The 7,878-nt window shown below is 41.2% G+C and overlaps 1 protein-coding gene across 1 annotated transcript in view; it reads left to right on the forward strand.

Moving 5' to 3' along the window:
- LOC132390916 (uncharacterized) overlaps positions 1–2,903 on the forward strand; it is a 53,800-nt gene extending 50,897 nt beyond the window's left edge. Inside the window, exon 4 of the mRNA XM_059963451.1 lies at positions 2,818–2,903. The gene's annotated coding sequence lies outside the window, so the exon portion shown is untranslated. The remainder of the gene's footprint in view (positions 1–2,817) is intronic.
- Positions 2,904–7,878: the final 4,975 nt, after the last annotated feature.

The following is a 7,878-nucleotide window of genomic DNA, read 5'->3' on the forward strand; positions in this document are numbered from 1 at the left end:
AGGAGGTGATTTCGTTTGGTTGATGCCGGGCTACAACAGAGCTTCTTTCTGCACATTTGCTGTGTGATCATTGAATAGTTTAGGTCAGGTTAGAATGGATTTTATTTTCATTCAGCTCCCTCACATGGTCAGAGACAGAATAACTCCTTGAAGAGTCTTCCATTGAATTATTTTAGTAGTATTTTTTAATTTAAGCAATCTGAAATTAAATAAATAGTTTATACTAATTGCTATAAAATGTATTGTGGTGGCAGAAAAGCAAATCAATACCAAAAGCAAAGCTTTTAAAGGCTCCCATGGTCAGTTTTGATTTTGACATTTTGTCAGCCCCAGACTTGGCACTTTGCATAAGCCCAAACTGAGCAGCTCTGGTTGAGTGGGAAATATTTATTGAGATCCATCTGCATAATTGGCATTAGATATTGGCTCTGGTCGCACCTCCACAGGGAGCTTGTCTGAACGATGAGATCAATCTCAAACATTTAACAGTCACATCTGTTGGTTTAGTAAGCCATTCCTCTTTCCCTTATCTCCGCTTCATTATTTGTAAACAAGTTAAATTCTCCATTTGTTGGTAACCACTGGGGCCCAACAAAGAATCCTGAGCTGAATTCCATCCCCAAATATTTGATCATATTTAGTGGTTATTTTATCAAAGGGTCCTTAAATAAGCAAAACCCAAATGTGGAGATTTTAAAATTATTTTTGTGCACTTACATTGTATCTTAAGGAAATCTATAAGTGTTTTCTACACTTATTGGCACTTTGCAGTGTTGTCAAACGTAATTTAGGAAATGCAACAGCTGACAATAACCTCCCGTAAACAGAAGCATGGCAATTATCAGGCAATCAGATTTAATAACGTCGGTTATTGAACATGTTATCTTCAGAGTTAACTGTTTCAAAAATACCCTGAACCGATTTCCCTCCTCTTAGACAGCATAAACCACTTTCAACAATTCCCCGGTCTGTGCTTAAAGTTGGATCAAAGAGGGGAGGGGAATTGTTAACCATTTTTTATCAGTACAGACAGTATCTTTCAACCAGCACCATCATCAACAGCAATAAAGTAACTAATTTAGACTTTGTTGAACATGGGATTACAAAGTCCTGTCACTATGCTTAGGTTCATCATTTTGAATCAGGACGACATTCAATCTACAGTGGAGATCTGTGAAAGGTACACAAGTTATCTTCATAACCAGTTCCTACATTGGTCTGTATGTCAGTGGAGGGATTGTAGAAAGGGTTTGCCTAGTCCAGGAGCCCATATAGAGATACCATATGGCAATAGGCCCATCGGCCTACCAATTTCACAGCAAGAATTAAACATCTATTTACATTATAATCTTACATTCTCCTCACACTTTCATTAGCTGTCCCCAGAGAATTCTCCTCACCTACACATTCACGGTAATTTACAGTGGCCAGATAATCTACGAATCCACACATCCCTGAGATGTAGAAGGAAACTGCAGTAACTGGGGAACTCCACATGGTCAAAGGGAGAAGCAGAAAGCTCATCACAGACAGGTTCTGGCAGCTTTCCACTTCTTGTGCACCCAAAAGTATGTCCATGCCTCTGAACTGCGAGGGGCATTAGAGTCAGGAATCACCGCTTTCCAATTAATCATATCAAGTACAAAGCCGCCGTAAGACCATGGTAACTACAAACACCAAACGCAAATAAAGAGTTTTAGTCAATATCTGAAAAAATGGAGAGGAAAGGTAGGGTGCAGGGGACTGGTGTGAATTTAGAACAGAATAGAATGCACCCACTGGTCCCTCTTCTCCACCTATTTTACTGAAATTCTACTTAGTATTTATATATTTGTATTTACAGCTCAATCTGCTTTTTCCTGCATTGTTAACGATTAACAGTACAGTTAAATTTATCAGGATTTGAGTAAGTGATCTTTTATACTCATGAAATAAGCTTTGTCACAATGAATTGCTCTGAACCATCTTCTGGTTTTGTTTGTACAGTTTTATATACAGGGACTCTTGCTTTACAAGGCTGTTAGATTGAAGTTTTGTTTATTCCATGCCAACGCATTATAGGAGCCTGTTTCTGCTGGACTGACTTTCCCTAGAATGCCAATTTAAAAAATAACATGCACATATCAGCAGACTACTTAAGTGAGTGCATCACTCAAAACAATAGCAAGTGGCTCATTTTACTGTGCTGAAATTGAATTATCAAACAAATACAAAAGCAAGGCTTTTATCATGATAAACAATGGTCAGCAACAAAGGATATCTATAGCACAGTATTATTTCAGCACATGAAAGTGAGTTTTGATACTACACAAAAGCTGTAGGAGGATACTTAAGATCTCTTCAGCATGGATAAAAGTACTTTATGTGTATTAGGAAAGTAAATGAATAAAGCAAACTTGCATTAAGTGTTCTTGTCAATATGTGTGTGGAGTGTTATTGAAAGAAGAAGTCCAATCAATCACAAACAAGAGAAAATCTGCAGATGCTGGAAATCCGAGCAACAAACACAAATTGCTGGAGGAACTCAACAGGCCAAGCAGCATCTATATAAAAGAATACAGATGCCTTTTGGGTCGGGTCCTGCCGAAGGGTCTCAGCCTGAAATGTCAACAGTACTCTTTTCCATAGATGCTGCCCTGTCTGATGAGTTCTCCAGCATTTTATATGTGTTCACTGTAAAAGCATTGATTTAATACAGCAAGGACTTCCTCAGTGTTTGGTCACCAGTGATTTATTTTATACACACTAGAGCTTCAAAAGCTTTTGTCTTATCATATCCTGATCCTGTGTTTCTTTCTCTCAACTAACATGACAAAGGAATTTGGAGTCTTCAAGCAGTTAAGCTTAATCTTTGGCACTTCTTGAGATTCTAAATACAGATAAGCCATCATGGATATTTCTTCCAACAGTCTTGAAATGATGATGATTAACTGCTGCCACAGTACATACTCAGTGGCCACTTTATTAGGTACACCTGTGCACTTGCTTGTTAATGCAAATATCTAATCAGCCAAACATGTGGCAGCAACTCAATGGCCAAGAGGTTCCGTGGTTCTTCAGACCAACCACCTGAGTGTGGAAGAAATATGATTTAAAGACTTGGACCGTGGAATGATTGCTGGTGCCAGACGGGGTGTTTTGCATATCTCTAGAGTTTACAGAGAATGGTGCCAAAGAAAAACAAAAAACTCCAGTGAGCAGTAGTTCTGTGGATAAAACCAATGTGTTTATGGGAGACATCTGAGAAGAATGGCAAGACTGGTTCAAATTGACTGGAAGGCAACAGTAACTCAACATGTTCCAGTAGTGGTATGCAGAAGAACATCTCTGAATGCACAGCACATCAGACCTAGAAGTGGATGTGCTACAAGACCATAAACATACACTCAATGCTCACTTCATTAGGGACAGAATGTACAAAATATACTGGACACTGTACAATTTAGAATAATTCTGTATGTGTCTTTATTGACGTGCTTGAGTGCTTGATGGAGGGTGCTGATGCTTTTTTGCTGATGGGGTGGGGCATGTTGCTTTGCTGTTGCTTGTGCATGGAAGGTGGGAGCTGGGGGAACTGTCATTCGTTTTTGGGGTATTCCTCTGTTTTTGTGGATGTTTGTGAAGAAAAAGAATTTCAGGATGTATATTGTATACATTTTTCTGGCATTAAATGTACGTAATGAACATATTAAAACCTATGTGATCAAGAACTGCCTGGAGATTTCTTCCTCTTAAGTAAAACATTGATTGTATCAGTGGTAACAAAAGATACAGAAATTCTTGTCAGGGAAAATTTGTATTTTATTTCAAAGTTAAATGGCAAAATTGCACAATAATTTTCAAATTGCATGAATATTCACATTTAAAATGCATGTGAAAATGGAAATATTTAAATCTAACAGCCTTGTTTTGCTTAGAAGCAAATTGCACATATGAAATGTTTCAATTATTTTGCTTTATAATCTCCAAGTGATATTTAGAATGTGCTTTTATTAGTGTCAACTTCTATCATTTCCGAGAAATGCACTTAGACTAAATCACAGTAAGTAGAACAATTTTTCACTGAACGAAAACACTGAAGCATCAGTCACATCAGAATACATTACTTGCACTCTACCTCTGCTCTAGATGTATTTTTTTCTCCTCCAATGAACATTAGTTTTACATTTTCATTAGCTCATGTTCAACCCAGATGCCATCTCATCTGATTTAAAATCCTGATTGCTCTGGAAAGGGAGATGAAGTGGACTAACAAAAGCACTAAGCATTTACCTCATGGGCATGATTTGTGTCGACTTGACCAATCACTGCTCTGCCCTGGATCTATTCCACCGTGATAATATGATGTTGAGTGTGAGGTGAAATTTGGGAAAGTGCATGGCAGGGTTACAGCGCACCCGCTGTGAGAGACAATGCCCCAGAAAGACAGCTTTTCCCATCTGGTACAAACATGTTGTGTCACACAACTCTGAGTTCTAAATAAAGAAACAGCACAGTTCAGACAGAGTGCACGGATTAAAGTCGTGAATAGGCAATCAAAATAACTGTAGGGTACAGACCAGTCTGTCACTCTTTCTCTGTCTGGTCAGCTTGTGATGGATTCATTTCTTTCTGTACCCTGACCCCCGAGATATGCTTAATTTTCCATTGCCAGTCATGTGGAAATAGTGGCTGGGGTGGTACAGTTAAAATAAACCAACTTTTATTGAGATAAGGGTTGTGAAAGAGACCTGATGGCTGCCTGACAAATCACATTATACTGATGTGCAAAATGAGTTTGATGATTCTATTGCTCAGTAAGAAGTGGAAATGGATCTAAACACCCTGTCCTGATTCTTGGGAGCTGTAGAGAGTTTCCACTTCAGTCTTTTTGTATTCTTTGTTTGAAAACAGCAGGCAGAGATCAAAAGACCGTGTCACCTTTCCAAACAGCTCCTATTGCTCGTTCGGTGATGCCACAAGGGAAGGTCCACTTGCTTAATTATGACATTGTACATTGTAACAACATACAACAAAAGCCAATTACTGTGATTATCCATCTGTGTCAGATTGGCTGACATAAATAAAACAGTATCACTTTTGTGTTACTGAGATCACAAAGCAAGCAGCAGGAACAGTGTACTGAGTGGACAAATGAGATCAATTATTTTAAACTCTAATCTAGATCTATTTATTATACATATTTATTCACTTCTTCCAAATCACATTTTTTTAAGAAATACAAATTCAGGAGCAATATTGTAAGGAAAAAGGAGTTTCTACTTTTAATTAAATTTTTATGAAATCTTTGAAATGTTTCCATAATTCCATAAGCAGTGAAAAATATAGCTCATCAAAAAATAAGCTTGGTTCACTTCTTAACCCTCACCTGGCTTGATCCAATTCTATCAAATCAAATCAAGTCTATTCCATGCTGATGCTCCCACTCTCCATCTCAAAGTAGCCTTCAGGTGAGGAGTATCTCTGGCTGTCTATTCAGCTGCACTCAACAGTTCCCATATATCAATTCAAAGCAAAGAATTCTCAAAATCCTCTGGTGGGCCATTACTATTCTCATTAAATTCCAGAGCATCGTATGAATCTGGATTTTTTTATATCTCATCAAAATTAACTAATGACCAAGATCCAACAGGCTCAGGAGGATGTCAGGTTCAGGAAGTCTAGCATCACCATTGATAGATCACAGAAAAGGGCCAGCAATTTCAGAAACAACATTCCACGGCCACGTATATTAAAAACAGTACAGAAGAGCTAGAGATAGTATCAGAGTGTTAGAGTTATTGGGAGTATCATTATAAAAACCAGGAATGCCTGAAGTTGTGTTGGAAGACTGGAGCACCACGGATCGTGACAGGACCAGGGAGGCAACACTGCTGTTGCAAAGGTGATTCAAAATTTTATGATTTATGTAATTTGATATGTAATAGTATGTAATAGTTAGAAATTTCCTTTGTAAATTTAGCAATTTACTTTGAATTAAATCAATTTTCTTACACTTAGCACCAAAAGAGTGTTATGGAATTAAATTTATCGGCACCTATCTGTTTAACTATTAATTTGATGTCAGAGCAATCTTCAATTTCATACCCTGCCATCTGTAACATCCTGCATAAACATACTGAAATCACCAACTGTAAAGTAATTTAGAAAGTCCTGAGGACATCATGTTCAGGTGTAATTGACAATACACTATTGCATGGAAAAAATGTTAAAATTAGATAATATAAAAACTCTTGTTAGTAATTGTGATTAATATGTTTGAGTAGAAGGGCAGTAGCTTAGTGCTCTACCCCTCTACAATTATGAGTACAAACAAACCTAACAGCACTTCATTAGCCATGCTATAGGACATCCCTTGCATTGGGAACATTGTCAGCACCCTCACTGAAGCCAATATCATCAGAAACAAAAGTGACTCCAGCTCACTGCAATGAGCATTGTGGATTAATCAAGCCCTGCACACTCGGCTCACCCATGTTCAGAGAGAGTGGTCTTTAGAAGAAACAGACTGAGATTTACCTTAATGGAGCTGGTGCAGACACAAGTTTGGAAGGTAGTTAACCAATTGGTACCACAGTCTAGTTGCCCATTTGTGAGAAGTGTTCTGTACTTGAAACTGAACGAGATAGAAAGGAAAGAAGCCAACAAACAAGCAGGTAGCTGACCTGCAAAAGAATGTTTGCACCTTCTGCAAATGTGCAACGCACTACTAAAGAAACACACGGAAGCAGAGAGAGCTGAACTCAGAATGCCTTTACTCATTCAAAATTGTGCACTTAAATATCCCGTCCCATGGGCCCCTGCGACCCGCGGGGCGGATGTGACATCAGACTATCCCCGAAAGGTCCGCCCCGAGCAGGAAGTTCCAAACATGCTACCGTGTGTCTGCCCGTGGCTCCCGATAGTGGTTCAAGTCCCGCATGTGCGGGCCGCCACCCCCTCCCAGAAACGTCCATCGGGGGAGTGGAGCCCCCAGTCTGTGTGGTAGCCTGTGTGGCCGGCCTTGCCGCCATGGTGCGGGTACCTTCACTGGTTGCTCAATGTCCAAGTGCGCCGGTTTGAGGCGGTCTACTGTAAAAGTCTCTTCCTGGCCTCCACGACACACGTGGTTCCATTGTGCCGGATCAACTTGAAGGGTCCCTTGTATGGCCGCTGTAGAGGTGACCTGTGCATGCCCCTGCGAATAAAAACATACTCACAGTCTCAGAGGTCTTTAGGGGTGAAGGATGGCGTGGGGCCATGCCTGGAGGTCGTGACCGGTGCCAGGATCCCTACCTTGTCCCGCAGCCTCGTTAGCACTGCTGCTGGAGTTTCTTCCGAACCTCGGGCCTCTGGTATGAACACACCCGTGACTGTCAGGGGGACGCTGTAGACTAATTCCGCCGAGGAGGTGTCCAGGTCCTCCTTGGGGGCTGTGCGGATGTCCAGTAGGACCCAGGGAAGCTCATCCGTCCAGTTGGGGCTGACTTGAGATGCCGGTGGAATCGCTCTACCAAACCGTTGGACTGGGGATGGTGCGCTGTGGTGTGATGCGGCTGGGTGCCCAGGAGCTGCGCCAGTGCTGTCCACAACCCAGACATGAACTGTGCCCCTCTGTCGGAGGTGATGTCAGTTGGGAGGCCGAACCTGGCGATCCAGTTGGCAATGAGCGTCCTGGCGCAGGACTCAGTGGACGTGTCTGCGAGCGGTATGGCTTCCGGCCATCTGGTGAACCTGTCTACCATGGTAAAGATGTTCCTGGCGCCCCGGGAGACTGGCAGGGACCGACGATGTCCACGTGGATGTGTTGGAACCTCCTGTGCGTTGGCTGGAACTGCTGGAGGGGAGCCTTCACGTGCGGCTGGACTTTGGTGGTCTGGCAGTGTACGCAGATCCTGG

Source organism: Hypanus sabinus, chromosome 3 (genome assembly GCF_030144855.1).
Source record: "Hypanus sabinus isolate sHypSab1 chromosome 3, sHypSab1.hap1, whole genome shotgun sequence".
Lineage (NCBI taxonomy): Eukaryota > Metazoa > Chordata > Chondrichthyes > Myliobatiformes > Dasyatidae > Hypanus > Hypanus sabinus.